This window comes from Rhinolophus sinicus, chromosome 1, assembly GCF_057876585.1.
Source record: "Rhinolophus sinicus isolate RSI-liver-muscle chromosome 1, RSI-T2T, whole genome shotgun sequence".
In the NCBI taxonomy this organism is placed as follows: domain Eukaryota; kingdom Metazoa; phylum Chordata; class Mammalia; order Chiroptera; family Rhinolophidae; genus Rhinolophus; species Rhinolophus sinicus.
The window spans coordinates 126,974,755-126,989,781 of record NC_142501.1 but is presented as its reverse complement, the minus strand read 5'-3'; the positions used below and the strand labels follow the sequence as shown (position 1 = coordinate 126,989,781).

At 42.7% G+C, this 15,027-nt stretch overlaps 1 protein-coding gene across 2 annotated transcripts in view; it reads left to right on the top strand.

Moving 5' to 3' along the window:
• The first annotated feature begins 6,025 nt into the window (after positions 1-6,025).
• LOC148759256 (uncharacterized) overlaps positions 6,026-15,027 on the top strand; it is a 51,861-nt gene continuing 42,859 nt past the window's right edge. For both annotated transcript variants that reach the window (XM_088789335.1, XM_088789334.1), the window contains exon 1: positions 6,026-6,248. The gene's annotated coding sequence lies outside the window, so the exon portion shown is untranslated. The remainder of the gene's footprint in view (positions 6,249-15,027) is intronic.

Here is a 15,027-nt window from a genome sequence, read left to right as displayed (position 1 = left end):
TAAACAGTAAACGCAAGAGAGGAGTCTGTACCAAAAAACTAATAAAACCCATGTTTCTCATTTCTCAAGTCAAAAAATGGGCTGAGTCAGACACCGTCTGGGTGGGAAGGAGGCCTTTGTGGTCCAGCAAGTGGGCCGTAGCCGGAGGGCCCACCCAGACATGGCAGCAGGCTTCAGTGCCTGCCTTTGTCCTCGCAGCCCATGGGTGGGCGTCTGCGGATGTCAGGGCTTGGGCCTCGGAGCGCTAGCTGGCCTGGCCTTGCAGGGTTTCTGCAGGGGTGTCTTTCTCCAGAACTCAGCCTGCAGATGGTGGTCCCCTGATTTGGCGGAAATGCGGCCTGGTTGGGTGTGGTGATGCGTCCAGGGTGCCTGAAGGCCCTGGGAAAGATGGGGCAGGAGGCCAGCCCTCCCTGCATGTCAGTCATTTGCAAGCTCAGAGACTAAATAGGGAAAGAGCCCAGTGGGGGCTGCACTTCCTCCTGACAGCCCCTGGGTGTGATGCTCTGTCCCCTCGAGGCTGAGGGAATCCTTGAGCCTGAACTTGGTGTCCTGGATGTTCCAGGCAGGTCTGTGTCTCTGAGGATGTCTGACAGGGTTGTTTGTGTTACTCAGTGGAGACGAGGTCGTGTGGGCGGGGGGTGCGTCTCACAGGCCAGGTGACGCCCGGAGGGGGCGGGGATAGGTCTGGCACGGCCACATGCAGCTGTCCCTGTCCCTGGGCTCTGTAGTTACCCAAGGAGGATTCCCTGTTGCCCCAGGAGCTGGAAGGCAGCGAGGCCTGTCACGCAGGGATGAGAGCCGTCCCCTCTGACTGGCAGGGGGTGGAGGAGCTCAGATCCAAAGATGGTTTTACTTCAGGTTCCCTGGAAACCCCTCATCTGTCTATGAGGGTGGGCTCATCAGGGCCCCCACCTGTGTGGGGACAGCTGCTGACCTCCAGCAGACGCCATACTTTGACTCGGGATGAACACTGGCCTCAGGGAGAACGTAAAACAAGCTGGCGAGCCCAGTCAGGTGGGGATCACATCCCTTGGGGAAGCCCGTGAGGCCTCCCCACAGGCTTCAGATTCCTGGTCGTTGGGCGGTGGGGAGGGCTTGTGCAAGGCAGGGTACTGGGAGGTGTCCCTGTGGCCAGGTTTTACAGGGACTTTGGAGGGTCCGGTAGCTGCCATGTGCTTCCCAGGTCTCAGACTCCCTTCTGCAAGCCGCTGTGCTGTCAGGGCACTGGCCCTCCTTCCCTGGAGCCACCCGTGCCGCGGAGGGTAACCTGGCACCAGAGATAGGATAACGGGGCCTGCTCTGGGAACCTACATGCGTAAAGCAACACTTCGCTTCAGCCCTGGAGGCTGGCACAGTCCGAGCCAATGTCCTCCAGCCACGGTGCCTCCAGCAGCTGGAACTCAAGAAGGGGCCTTCCGTAAGCCCTACGTCTTTCCAGAACCCCCAAGGGATTGTCCCCTGCACACGTGAACACCCATATTGTGTTTTTGCCTGAAGGCAGTCTCCCATCTAAGGGCAGGGAGTCTCTGAAAACAGCCCCTACTTTATTGATTTACTTTGCAGTTTGCAAAGAGCATTGCGCTGGAAATTTTGCATAGTGCTGCTTCTCCTGGACTGGTTTATTTATAGCAGAAGCTGGATGGATCTGTGTTGTAGCCCATGATGCTGGGTTATGTTCTCCACGGGCTCCCTGGGTTCCTGACGAGGTGCTTGCCTGAGGGCGTAGCTGTTGCAGCCCAGCACCCAGACTGGGCAGGCTTCCCAGGGATTCTGGGAACTGGGAAGGGGGCCCTGCTGAGGTCCCCCTGGAAGCATGGGACACTGGCTTTGGCCCATCAGGGTGTTCAGGGATGAGAAGGTGGCTAAGGCAGCCTGTGGGGACTCTGGGATGCTGGGCGCCCCAGGATGTGGCTCCAGGGGGTGAGGCACCCAATGCCTTAGGGCTTGGGCAAGCGAAGGACAGCCCAAGGTCGTGCGGCTGCAGAGGCGAGCGCTGGGTGAGCCCAGCCTGACACTCAAGTCTCTGGACTCCGAGGCCCCGGGATGCCCTTCGGAGTGCTCCCAGGCAGGCACTGGGTGGCCTGGGGCTGGCAGATGGGAAGGCCATCGTGCCCTCGGCAAATTCTGGGATGTGAAAGCGGAGGGGCCGATGGGGACACGGGGGCCTTTTTGGCTGACGCTCATGGCTCATGGCTCTCCCTCTGACTGAAGAAGGAAGGAGTTATGGGACATGTGCTCTTGTGCTTCAGAAGCCCAATGTTACATCCCAGTCTGGAGGGGAAGCAGCAGGCCGCAGTCCCCGGGCACCCCAGGACCCCAGGGTTCGAAGACTGGGCAGGAGGGTCAGTCATGTCTGGACATCCAGCAAGGGCATCCACCTGTGCTCAGAACCCCTCTGCCAGCCACGGCCCCCTCGGGGTGTCCACCTCGGAGTGGGGCTCCTGCTCAGCCTCATGCAGGTCCTGGGCGGGTTGCAGGTGTACAGAGGGAGCAGGTGATGGGGACGCATTCACGCGCTTTTGCTCCTGGACGTACATCACCTCTCGTCACTGCAACCCCGGCAGGAATGTTCTCGGTTGGCACTGGTAGGGTCAGTTTTACTTGTTTGCTAGTCAAGCAGTTCCTTGAATGAAAACATTTTGAACTCAGTTGTCTAAGATCTCATTTTACTTAATGAGATTCTAAAGAAGCAGTTGAGCACACAGCTGTCTTTTATACACTTACGGCAGATTCTTTGTGAAAAAATTTGTCAAAGCTAAATTTTCTTTTTTAAATAGTTTGTCCCGTTAGAGTTGTTTTCCAATCTATGGAAAACAATGCAGGATAGCAAAATTTGCCTTAGCAATGGGCTTTATCTTAAAACTCAAACTCACATAAGCATTTTACAATACCATATAAATCTTCCTGCTATGAACGTGTTCCTTTATTATAAAAAGGTGATTTATAACAAAGTGATTTAGCCGTCGTTGGCCAAAGCTTAAGAAGGACAAGGAAAGAGCACTCAGAAGAACTGTGCAGACCGACTTGGAAATTTGTCCACGGAGGGGAAATGGCAGGAGAGGTGTCTTACTTACAACAACTTGGAGCTGATGGGCCCTGGAGAGGCACACTGTTCCCCAATATTCCTCCTCCAAAATATAATAAATAATACATCAATTATCATATACATGCTTTTTAGCTGAGTTTTTTTCTTTTGGCTTGGTTTCCCCAATAAGTCCTCTTCTCCACTTACTCTTTTTAGCAACCGCTCATAATAATGAATGTTAACAGCTTCATATGCGCTTTCCAAATTTTCTTTATATATATAACATGTAGATCATCTTTGTCACAGTTTAACAAAACTGGATCCTGACACATTAGCCCCCCCTTATCCACAGTTTTGCTTTCCACGGTTTCAGAAACCCACAGTGAACTGCGGTCTGAAAATCTTAAAAGAAAAATTCTAGAGATAAACAATTCATAAGCTTTAAATTGTGCACGGTTCTGAGTATCGTGATGAAATCTCACGCCGTCCTGCTCCATCCCTCCTGGGACGTGAATCATCCCTTTGTCCAGCATCTCCACCTCACGTTTTCTCACCATGTAGACATGTGTCAGCTCTCATCATCACAAGAAGAAGGGTGAATGCAGGACAATAAACTATTGAGAGACAGAGAGGCCATGTTCCCATGACTTTCATTACAGTCCATTGTTAACATTGTTTTATTATTAGTTGTTGTTGTTAATCTCTTACTGTGCCTAATTTATAAACTAAATTTTATCATAGGTATGTATGTATAAGGAGAAAACAGTATGTATAGAGTTAGATACTATTCGCGGTTTCAGGCATCTGCTGAGGGTCTTCAAATGTATCCTCCGCACATAAAGGGGACGACTGTCCACACTCTCCTGTGTTTTGCACATGGAAATTACTCCGAGTGCACTAGTGTAGCTGATACTACATGGAGTGCATACACTACTTATTCAGTGATTTCCCAATGGTGAACGTTCCCTTGGTTCCCAGTGTTGGCACTAAACACTGAGGTTAAATGTCCTTGTACTTGTGTCATTACACAGCAGCTTCTATTTCTGTGGGATAAGGACTTACGAGTGAAAGGGAACATGAACCTTTAGTTTCAATAGTTGTTGCCAGATGGCTTTGCAAATTCAGTTTCACGGATCTAGCTGCAATATATGAGATTACTTTCTGATCGACACTCCTGCCCACAATACATAATATGACTCATTTAAATTTTGCCCGTCAGGTGGCTCTAAACTGAAATCTTTGTTACTCTAATCTGCTTTTTCCTAACTATTAGTGAATCTGAACACCTTCTACTATGCTTCTGGCCATTTGGATTGTTCTCCTGTGTAATGTCTCCTCATAACTGTCGTCAAATTTTCATAACTTGTCTTTTTCTTGTCAATTTTTAAGAGCTCTCTTAGGTTATCAATATCAACTCCTTTTCATTTGATTTATAAATAATTTCCAAATTTATCATTTGCCTGTTAACTCTATTAATGTTTGCCATGCAAAAGTTTGACATTAAACTTTAAAATTTAATATAGTTTTAAACTAACTTTAGTAAGTTGCATGGCAGAAGTTCATTTTTGTATAGTTAAATATGTTTATTTGTTATTCCACAGCATTTGGTTTTCTGATCTATTTAGCAAGATCTTCTCTCACATGAGACTATGCCTTGGAGATTTTCGTATTTTTCTCTTCTTTTTTATACTTCATATCATTTATGCACCTGGAATTTATTTACATACAGAGGATGCTGAAAACAAGTATACACGTTTTAAGATAACATCTCTTAAAATGTGTGTACATTTTTTTGGCACCCACGGTACATGGTATAAAAGGGGAGATCTAATCCTACTTTCTTTAAGGTAACTAGCCATTTGTGCCAGCATCATGTATGAAATAACTCATTATTTTTCCCTGCATTGTACTACTGTTTTAATCGTATCTTAAATTCTCATATGCATAAAATCGAATCCTGAATTTTCTGTTCTGTTCCACTGGTATTTCTGTGTAATCTCATATCATACCAATACTATTGTTTAGAATACATTGGCTTTGTAATAAGTTCTCAGGTCCAGTAAGGAAAGTTTCCATCACTGTTTATTCTTTTCATAATTTTTCTCTCTGACATTAATTTTTTTATATACACTTGAAAAAATTGTATCTAATTTTAAAAAATCCTATTGGAATCTGAAACAGAGTTGCTCGATGTATATTTTATGAAAATTTAAATTTTAATAAACTGTCTTTCTATCCCAAAATTTTACATACGTTTTCACTTGTTCAGATATTATTTTATGTCATCAGTGCCATTCTATAGATTGTTTTTCTCTGTAGAAGCTGTATAATTCTTGTGAAATTGACTCCTAAGTATTTTGAAATTGTTATCATTGGAATGAAGGCAATATTTCCCCCATTTCCATGTTAAGGTGGCTTGGCATTCCATGTTGTGTGTTTGTCTTGTACCCAGTCAAGACAAAAGTCTCTAGTATATGCTAGTAATTTTTCTTTTTTTCTAGAATCTTTTGTGTTTTCTAGTTGTGTGAACATTTCCAGTGTTACACCAGGTTGTTCCTTTTGGATACACTTCCTGCCAATGGACCTGCCACAGTTCTCCCTGTACTTGGCACACTTTCACCACTGCTCAGCTCACACTTAACTTCCTGTTTACAAAAACAGAGACGTGCGTAGCTCTATTTTATAACCTGACGTGAATATAGGAGAAAAATTACTCACATGCATTTACTTTTCCTAACATTGAAGTCAGTGAGAAACTAAACATGTTATACTTTTGTTCATCCTTTTAAAAGCTATTTCAACTGCCTTTTCCGAAACTTCATCTTAATTTTCTTTTTTTCAGTATCGTTATGAACTCATGGCTTTTCACAGACTCAGCTTTTTCCAAATAACACTGTTAGCATTCTTTTCATTTTCAAATTGTCACAACTTGTCTGGCAGGATTTCCTCAGTAGATGCCTTTGTTTTTCCAGTTTTTCTAGCGGCCATTGTAACCAGCCTTGGTTCCTGGCAACAACCTAATATTTAGTTCGGTCCTGAATTTTCCTGATGCAAGATCAAAATAGCGACTCTCCAGAAGAAGAATTCTTTTAAAGGGAAATAGAGTTAGAGACTGACTTTCGATCATTAGTACTACACATAAGAATTGGTGGTGGGGAAACATGCTACTGGATACCATTTACCTCCTTTGGAAGAGACAAGAGCTGGAAACATTCTTTTAAAGGTAGGCATTCACATCATTTTCCCAATGTAATACATTATGTCTCTTACAGTGTGAGGTATTATCAACCATTAACGTTTCCTCCTATGTCGACAGTGACTTTAGTAAGGAAGTTGGTTAAAGGAAATTAAAATACAACGGAGGACTCAGCAGGCAAATAGAAACTCAAGTTTGAAGATGGTTGAGTATAAGTATTGAGGGGGGAATTGCAGAGCGGAGGGATCAAGGTGGCAGTCTGTATCGAAGGGCACAAAAAACCAACAGGTAGTTCATAATCGGACAAGCCCTGGTATGGTCTGATCCACTTGCTCAGCTGGCTTTGTGCCAGCTCAAAGGTCTCAGAAGCATTTTTAAACTCGGCATGACAAAGCTGGAAGCTGTTCTGGGCAGTGCGGCCAAGATCAGATGTCCAGGTGAGAGGACAGGGAGAGATCTGAACAGAGGTCAGTAACAAGCAGGCTGAGAAGGCGGCACTTTAGGAACTGAAATACACGGAGGCTGGGCACGTGCTGGGAAGTTCATTACGCCCCATTGTGCAATAACGTCTGCACGCCAGGTGGTTCTGAAATACACTGTAATCGGTTTCTTCAAAAATCATAAATTTTCATTTTAGAAATCTTAAAAATGGGCTGTCCTAGATAAGACAAAACTTATGGGTAACTTAAAAGTGCAGCCTGGTGGCCAGGAGAAAAGGAAGCAGCCAAGAGAAATAACAATATTGTGAAGCAGAAAGTGTCACCAAAGAACCGACTTAGCAACCAAAAAAGTAATTAACTATGAGATACTTCTGAGTGAAAACCGAGTTTATTCTCTTTTACAGTTTTGTCCTTCCTCAGATGTTGTTTGAAGTGTTTCTCCAAGTTTATGTAGGTACATTGCTAATGGATTCCATCTAAAGTTAGACCTTCACTGGTAGAAAATTTTCAGCATTGGATTTTCAACCCAGAGGTTGAAAACTGTTTAATAATCTCTTACAGAGTGAACTGATTTAGGAAAGTAAATCTATAGATCGTGTAGCGAGTGTAAACCTAGAGGAAGAGGTGAAACCCTGCCATGTGCTAGGGCCAGCTCGTGGGCTCACCAGATTCGACTGTGAGCGTCTTTCCCCCATATTGGTAGCTTGAAATTAGCTGTGGTGGGGAGTATTTGCATCATAGAAATCGGCAAATACAGGTTGGTGCAAAAGTGACTGCGGTTTAACAGGTTAAAAATAAATGCAAATAGCACAATTACTTTTGCACCAACCTAACACTACAAATCAAGATTTCTTTACTTCAGATAGTCAGTTGTTAAACATTCAGCACCCATGAGAAGTCCGCAGTTAGCTTTGTCACCTGTCGCTTCTAGCCCTTAAAAGAGCAGTAGGTTCTGTGGGATGGCTCTGCTTCTAGAATTGGTCATGTCTTCATGCTCTTCTAGGTTGCTAAGAGTGGGGGGGAAGAGGCCAGCGAGTGAGCATATGACGTAGGCTATCGCCATACTGACTCTGCTCGTACATGGCTAGATGAAGTGGCTGTTGGGAGGCCATCCAGAGACCATTGCCGATGGCCCTAGGAGGAGGGACAACATCTACACTTCGAAGGTGCTCTGTAGAGTTGCATGTTACCTGCGGGAAGCTTACTCGTAACTGAATAGGTTCTTGGCGAATTTCTCCTCTCCTTGGTTTAACCTTCATTCACTCTCAGGCCTTGTGCTATCGAAGGCTGGTTAGGACCATGCTGCTTGGGAATGTGGGTTCTGTGGTCAGACTTCCTCTATTTAAATCTTACTAAATGTGTGACCTTGGAAATAAACTTACTTAACATCCATCCCTCCATTTCCCAAGCCGTAAAATGAAGATAATATTATTTATTTCAAACTATTTTCATGATTATTACATAAAAAGTACATCTCCAGCTTTTAGAAAATCATTTAATGTATTTTAAGCGCTAAAAAAGTATGGAAGCAGGGTGCACTGGATGTGAGAGGGAAGCAGGATGCGGGCAAGGACAGGACAGGCCCACAGCTGCAGGTCCAGGTGGACAAGGCTGAGCCTGAAGCCCCAGCAGAGGCAGTAGTGGTGGAGGGGTCGGGGTGCAGCCCCCACATCCCAGCCAGGGGACGGTAAGAGGGGCAGCAGCAGCATTCTCCCCCCCCACCCCACCCGCCTTGCCAAGAATCCCGACCCCTCCCCAGGTGCAGCAGTGCCAGCACCACCAGAGACCAGTAGCGGCAGCGAAACACTTCTCGGGCATCCAGACCACACACAGTGCTACCAGTAGACATAGGGAACCAGGTAGTAGCTCAGCGGGCTCCAAAACAGGCTCCCCTCAACCGCCCACTTCCCCACCAACCCCGCGGTGATGGTGACCAGAGACACTGGCAACCTGGATACAGCAGCGACACCCACCACTCTGGTCACCCAGGTCGCGACTCCCACACCCACAGCTAAGCCCAGACCCCGGGACCTCCCACACTCAAGGAGCGCCTGTGGGAGAAAACAGAGGCTGCACGATTGCGCCATCTACTGGAAAGCAAAAGAAAGACGTCTAATCATCTACCTGCTGACTTGTGCAAACCGAAATGTACCTAAAGAAGAAAGTGTGCACTCCTTCAAATGCAACTGCAGAAGAACAAGCCATCCAGCAACATGAACAAGCAAGGTGACGTGATGACACTGAGAGAAGATGACGCTTCTCCAGAAACCAAGCCTAAGTCACAGAAGATTGTCATCTACATGACCGAGATTTCAATACAGCGGTCATGAAGACTCTCACTGACATACGAGAACACTCACAAGGCAGTTCAATGAGTTCAGGAGTAAAATTAATGAGTGGAAGGAGGATTTTATAAAATTGTTGAAAACCATAAAAAAAGGACCAAACTGAAATCCTGGAGCTGAAAAACTCAAGAATGCATATTTTAATAGCAGTGTCACACACAAGAAACAACTTACTATTTAAAGACTCCCTAGCATTGCCATCTTAGTCATCAATTATTCAAATGATGTCAAGACATATAGACATAAGTGAACTTTATTTTTAAAATTCAAATATTTGCTTAGCATCCTTATTTAGAAAATGCAGAATTGCTAAGTGAGACATTTTAAAACATTGAAATAGAAAATGCTATAAGTAAACTAAAAATTAAGGATGTACTCTCATGTAAGAAGATGACAGCTTTTAACTTAAAAGCAGAAATTAATCTTTTTAATGTTATAGTTTCCCAAAATCATAAAAAGACTTTATCACAGTTTCATTGAAATAATAAAAATCCGTATGTAGTTAAGTGTTTGAACGTCAATCAGTCACTTATGCTCAAGGGAGGGAAAACTGGGGTGCAGCAAAACTTTAAAATTGATATAAACCACCCCCAAACTAAAACCGATTAAGAAGTAAGCCAAAACATCTCAAAGCGTACCATCGGTTATTAGGCAATGATGTTTAATTTCTACAATCGAACTTAAAGGCAGCTTTTCGAGAAATTTAAAATACATCAGTTTAGTTACACTTATTGAATACAGTTAATAATAAGTAGCCCTTGAAACAGGAGAGACACAGGGACTTAAAAAAGATTGTAAAATTTCTGTCTCCTTTCTACATATATCAGCACACATAATTATGACTTTTACTTCATGTGCATTAGACAATAAAACAACTCAGAATTTCACCAAACTGAAAACAAGAATTGTATCAGAAACCTGAAACCCAAGGCCTCCATGCTATCATTTGAAGTCCGTGAGGTTGACAGACTAATCGCCCAGTTTTCTCTTGGAGCAGGATTTCTACTGAGGAGTAACCTCGTATTAAAATGTCCAACACGTGGTGGCTCTGGAACAGGCCTCAGAAGAGCAGTGCTGAGAAAAGTGTTCTGCCCTTCCTTCAGGAGAACATTGGTTCTGATCTCTGCCAGCCTTTCATTAGAACTGTGAAGATTGTAAAACACAAAGCTTAGAATTTTGTTTTTCCTGAATGACTTGTATGTTTTAAAAGTTGCCATAATAGTAAGTGGAATTTCCCATTCAATAGCATTTTAACACTGAAAATGTGTTGGGGCACGCTTACCATGTACAAGAATAGGTTGAACATTGTTCTAAACAAGTACATGTGTTTCTATGGGGACGCCAGACTAAGAATAACTCAAAGTCGGAGGGAGAGAAAGGGCTGTCGGCGATGCAGACTGCTTCACGGGTAATACTTGGTGCCTTCTGCAATGGCTGAACTAAGAAGATTCTGGAGGACTCCACTGAGACATACTGAGTAAAACAGGTTAGAGATTTTTAAAATCCCACAAAGCTATTTTCAAGGATTTGCTGTCACCACGCTTGGACAATACTCTCACTACCCTGGAGAAATTTACCATTTGGCCCTGAGGCATCATTTAGAGCAACTCCCTCTAGGGGAGAACAAGAGAGTCCGGTTGGTGATCAAAAGGAACTCAAACAGCTCCATAGGCTTTAGCTTATAATGTGGGACCTGCCCTTTTTTGTCTTCCACACACATCCTCAGGCAGGCAGACCACCTTATTATTTTTAGCCACCTTGTCAATTAAACTGCCCTTCACTCCTCAGTTAATCTTTCCGTGTTTAACATGCAGACATTTGTGTAGAGTAGAATGACTGGAAAGAATACTTTTTCTCAAAGCCACCTGTAGTGATAATAACAGATCACAATCAAGAAAGTACATTTACCAAGTGCCAGAATGTGCAAAGCGCACTTAACCCTTTGGGTTTAAGTTGTTATTTTACAAAAAACAAACAAACAAACAAACAAAAAAACAGTTAAACTCATTAGTATTTCTATTTAAGGGATTTCTGACAAATTTCATAGTAATATCACTGTCTAAATTATAAATCTTCAAAAACACTTAGCTTAAAGACTTGTAGATTAGGTTAACTGTATGAAAATATTAAGGGAGAAAAATATAGTCACGTACAACCAAAAATGGGGAAGAGATTAAAACTGTCCTGGACTAACATTTTAAAGGTTAAATTCACTTACTAATATCATTTTCCAAAGTGATACTATTTACTTATCTTTCACTTCCTACAAATCTCATGACCCTGGCTCGATACAAATTATACTTTAAGTGCAAATTAATAAACTAAATATGTTTCCTCTGATTCTCTTTCGAGTTACTTGTTGACTTTATTTTCCAATGATGTTCTAACTTTTCATTCGTCTAGGTAGAGTTGCTTATATTTTTCTAATTCTATTTTGATAAAATCTTCCTGAGAAGTTTCATTTTGGAGTCTTCAGATTCCACATCTTTAATTCTGAGTTCCATTTGACTTTCGATTGAAGCATTATTTTGCTCTAAGCTTGTTCCTAAAGCAAATGAAAAGGATACATTTTAAAAATAATTATAACATGAAAAACTATAGCATGTGTGTCTCCTTTAATTTTGAGTCAATGATTCGGAGGACAACTTCAAGTGTGAAGAAAGCTGACATTTAAAATATTTAAATTTAGTGTCAACAGAACTAAATCTGAATCATGAAAATAAAGTTCAATCATTCTTTTATTAGTACTCATATCATCTGATAATTCATATAACAGGATCAATCTAAAATTTTAAAGATTAAACAATATAACAATAAAGCAAGAGTATGGTACAATTTGTAAATCACCTTTTTTCTTTTCTTCCTAATAGTCTTGTTTTTTATCAACGGGTCTTAAAAAGAAAATAATTTTTTAGGAAGAATCATTCTCAAAGATCAATTTAGAGAAATAACGATGGAAATGTAATATTTAAAGGGAGAAACAATTGCCACATTCCTTCTAGAAATCTACAAAACAAACTGCTACTAAGGGAAGTCGAAGAAACACATACAATGTATATCTCAAAAATGTAATTTGAAGTGAAATGAATTAAAACCCATTACAGATCAATACGTTAACCTGCAAAAATAGATTGACTTCTTTTAATTTCACTACTACATCCTCTGTTGCTCTTTATTTAATCTGCCATTTATACTGTTCTACTTACTGTATTCTACCATGTTCATTTCAGTATGACTTTTGAGGTTCACTAATTCCTGTTTCAACTTCTTTTTTTATTCTCCAGTTTTTCACATTTCTTTTGCATTCCTTTCACAGATGATAACTACTGTCAAAGAAAAGCAATGTTTTCATGCAGATGATTACGTTCTGAAGATGCAGTTGTCAGATTTGCTGTGAGATCATCAATCTGCATGAATAGATAATATAGTTTCATTATGAAGGAAGTTGACTGGGAATAGTCTAACCCAAAACCAGTATCAACTTTTGTACTAAATTCAGTTGCCATCAAATGTCATCTGTACTACAGTAGAGTCCTAGAATGTGGAGCCTTGAATTACTCAGAATCAACAACAAAGATAAAATCATCAGTAGTCTCAAAAATAGATGCTTAGGATTACGTCATAAAAATGGCAGCATGAGGTGAGCCTTTTCAAATCTCCCCTGAAATTTACAACAAATTGAACAGATATAATTCCACAAAGGACTCCCTGCACAGCAGACAGGCAAGACTAAGAGACATGCAACCGAAATCCTCTAAAGGTGGGTAAATTGGTTGAGCGGGGGAGGAGGGAAATGGAAGTGCGGAGATGTAGGCATTGTGGGCACAGGAGCAGACCAGAGCTCCAAGATCCCTGCATTCTGGAACTACTGCATTTGCAGGAGAGGGAACAACTGGAACTGCTAGTGCTCTGCTTATGGCCCACAGGGCTGAGGGGACAGCATATAACACAGCTGAACCCAACGCTCACGGTGGAGACTTCAGTGCAAAGACTGAGGGAAGAAAGCTGAAAACGGTGGTTTAAGCCCTCACTGCTGAGCAGGGAATGGAAGCCTTAGACACTGAGACTAGACGCTCCCTTCCTACCCTCCCAGAGCTTGCCTCACCCCCACCTGCAAAATGCTAGAAGTGGAACGGTAGCTGTATCAAATCACAAGAACAGAATATTTGCTGTTCAGAGAACTGCGGCCTGCAGCCACAGACTCAGAGCCCAACTAGTTCCAGCACAGAGGAGGTAGCCTTGGGTGCAGGACTGGCTGTGCTGGTGGTCGCCGCCCTTGCTCAGAGCCACCTGTCACAGCCCACCTCGCCCCTGTTCTCACCTATCTGGGTGGAACCCTGCAAGAGTAAAGAGAGCCGCGGAAATACACAGGCTCTGAAACTGGTGCAGGGAGAGCTCTGGAACTTCAGAAGCTCTCCACATCCCCCCATGGAGGTGGTGCCTTTTGACACAGGTGACCCAGGCGTCTCTGCACTTCCCACTTCTCTCCTTCCCCGCTCGTCCAATTTGCTCACCTTTGGACGATTTCAGTTGCACGTCTCTGGTCTTACCTGTCTTCTGTGCAGGGACAACTTTGTGGAATTATAGTTGTTCTATTTTTTTGTAAATTCCAGGTGAGATTTCAAGAGACTCACCTCACGCTGCCATTTTTATGATGTAATCTGAAGAATGTATTTTTGAGACTACTGATGGTTTTATCTTTGTTGTTGATTCTGAGTAATTCAAGGCTTCACATCCTAAGACTCTACTGCAGTGCAGATGACATTTGATGGCAATAGAGGAGAAGCCCGCCTTCTAGAGAACCCCCCCATCACATGAGAAGACAGAACAGTGCTGAGAAAATATAACATTACAGCATGACAGAGAATAAAAGGCTGCAGTCAGAGGTAAAAATAAAACATTTTACCAACACCTACTGAAAAGCAAAAGAAAGACCTCTTCCTATCAACCTGTTGCAGAAACCACTCCTGTAGATGCCTAGGAAGAGAAATAATAATTCGTTAATTGTCATGAATAACTAAGGTAACAAGGGAGCTCAGAAAGAAAATGAAAGGTTTTCAGAAAATGAACTTAAGGACAGGGAAATATGTGACTTAAATGACAGAGACTTCAAGATTGCAATTCTTAAAAAAACTCAACAAGATGCAAGAAAATACAGCCAGGTAGTTTAATGAACCCAGAAACACAATCAAAGAACAAACTGAGCATTTCACCAAAGAGATTGAAATTTTAAAAAAGAACCAAATAGAATTGCTGGAGATTAAGAACTCAATTAAAAAAGAAAAAAAGAATGAAATAGTCAGCTTAGGTAGTAGAGTTGACCAGATGGAGGAAAGAATCAGTGACATCAAAGATAAAAATCTGGAAATGACACAGATGGAAGAAGAGGGAGACTTGAGAGTTAAAAAAAATGAAAGAACACTACAAGAACTTTCTGACTCCATCAGAAAGAGCAATATAAGAATAATGGGCATACCAGAAGTAGAAGGAGATGAAAGGGAGAAGGGAGCAGAGTGTATATTCAAACAAATAGTTGACGAGAACTTCACAAACTTGTGGAAAGAACTGGATCCGCGAATACAAGAAGCAAATAGAACACCTAATTACTTCGATCCCAACAGGCCTTCTCCAAAGCACACTGTATTGAAGCTGTCAAATATTAATGACAGAGAAACAATCCTTGGGGCAGCCAGGGAAATAAGACGGTAACCTACAATGGAAAGCCCATTAGGATATCATCAGGTTTTTCAGCAGAAACTCTACAAGCCGAAAGGGAGTGGAATCAAATATTTAAACTATGGAAAGAGAAAAATTAGGAGCCAAGAATAATATATGCAGCAAAGATATCCTTCACATCTGAAGGATGAATAAAGAACTTTCCACACATACAGAAGCGGAGGGAATTTTCTAACACACAACTGGCACTACAAGAAATACTGACGGAGTGGGCCACCAGTTGGCTCAGTGGTTAGAGCGCGGTGCTCATAACACCAAGGTCACCGGTTAGAGTCCCACATGAAT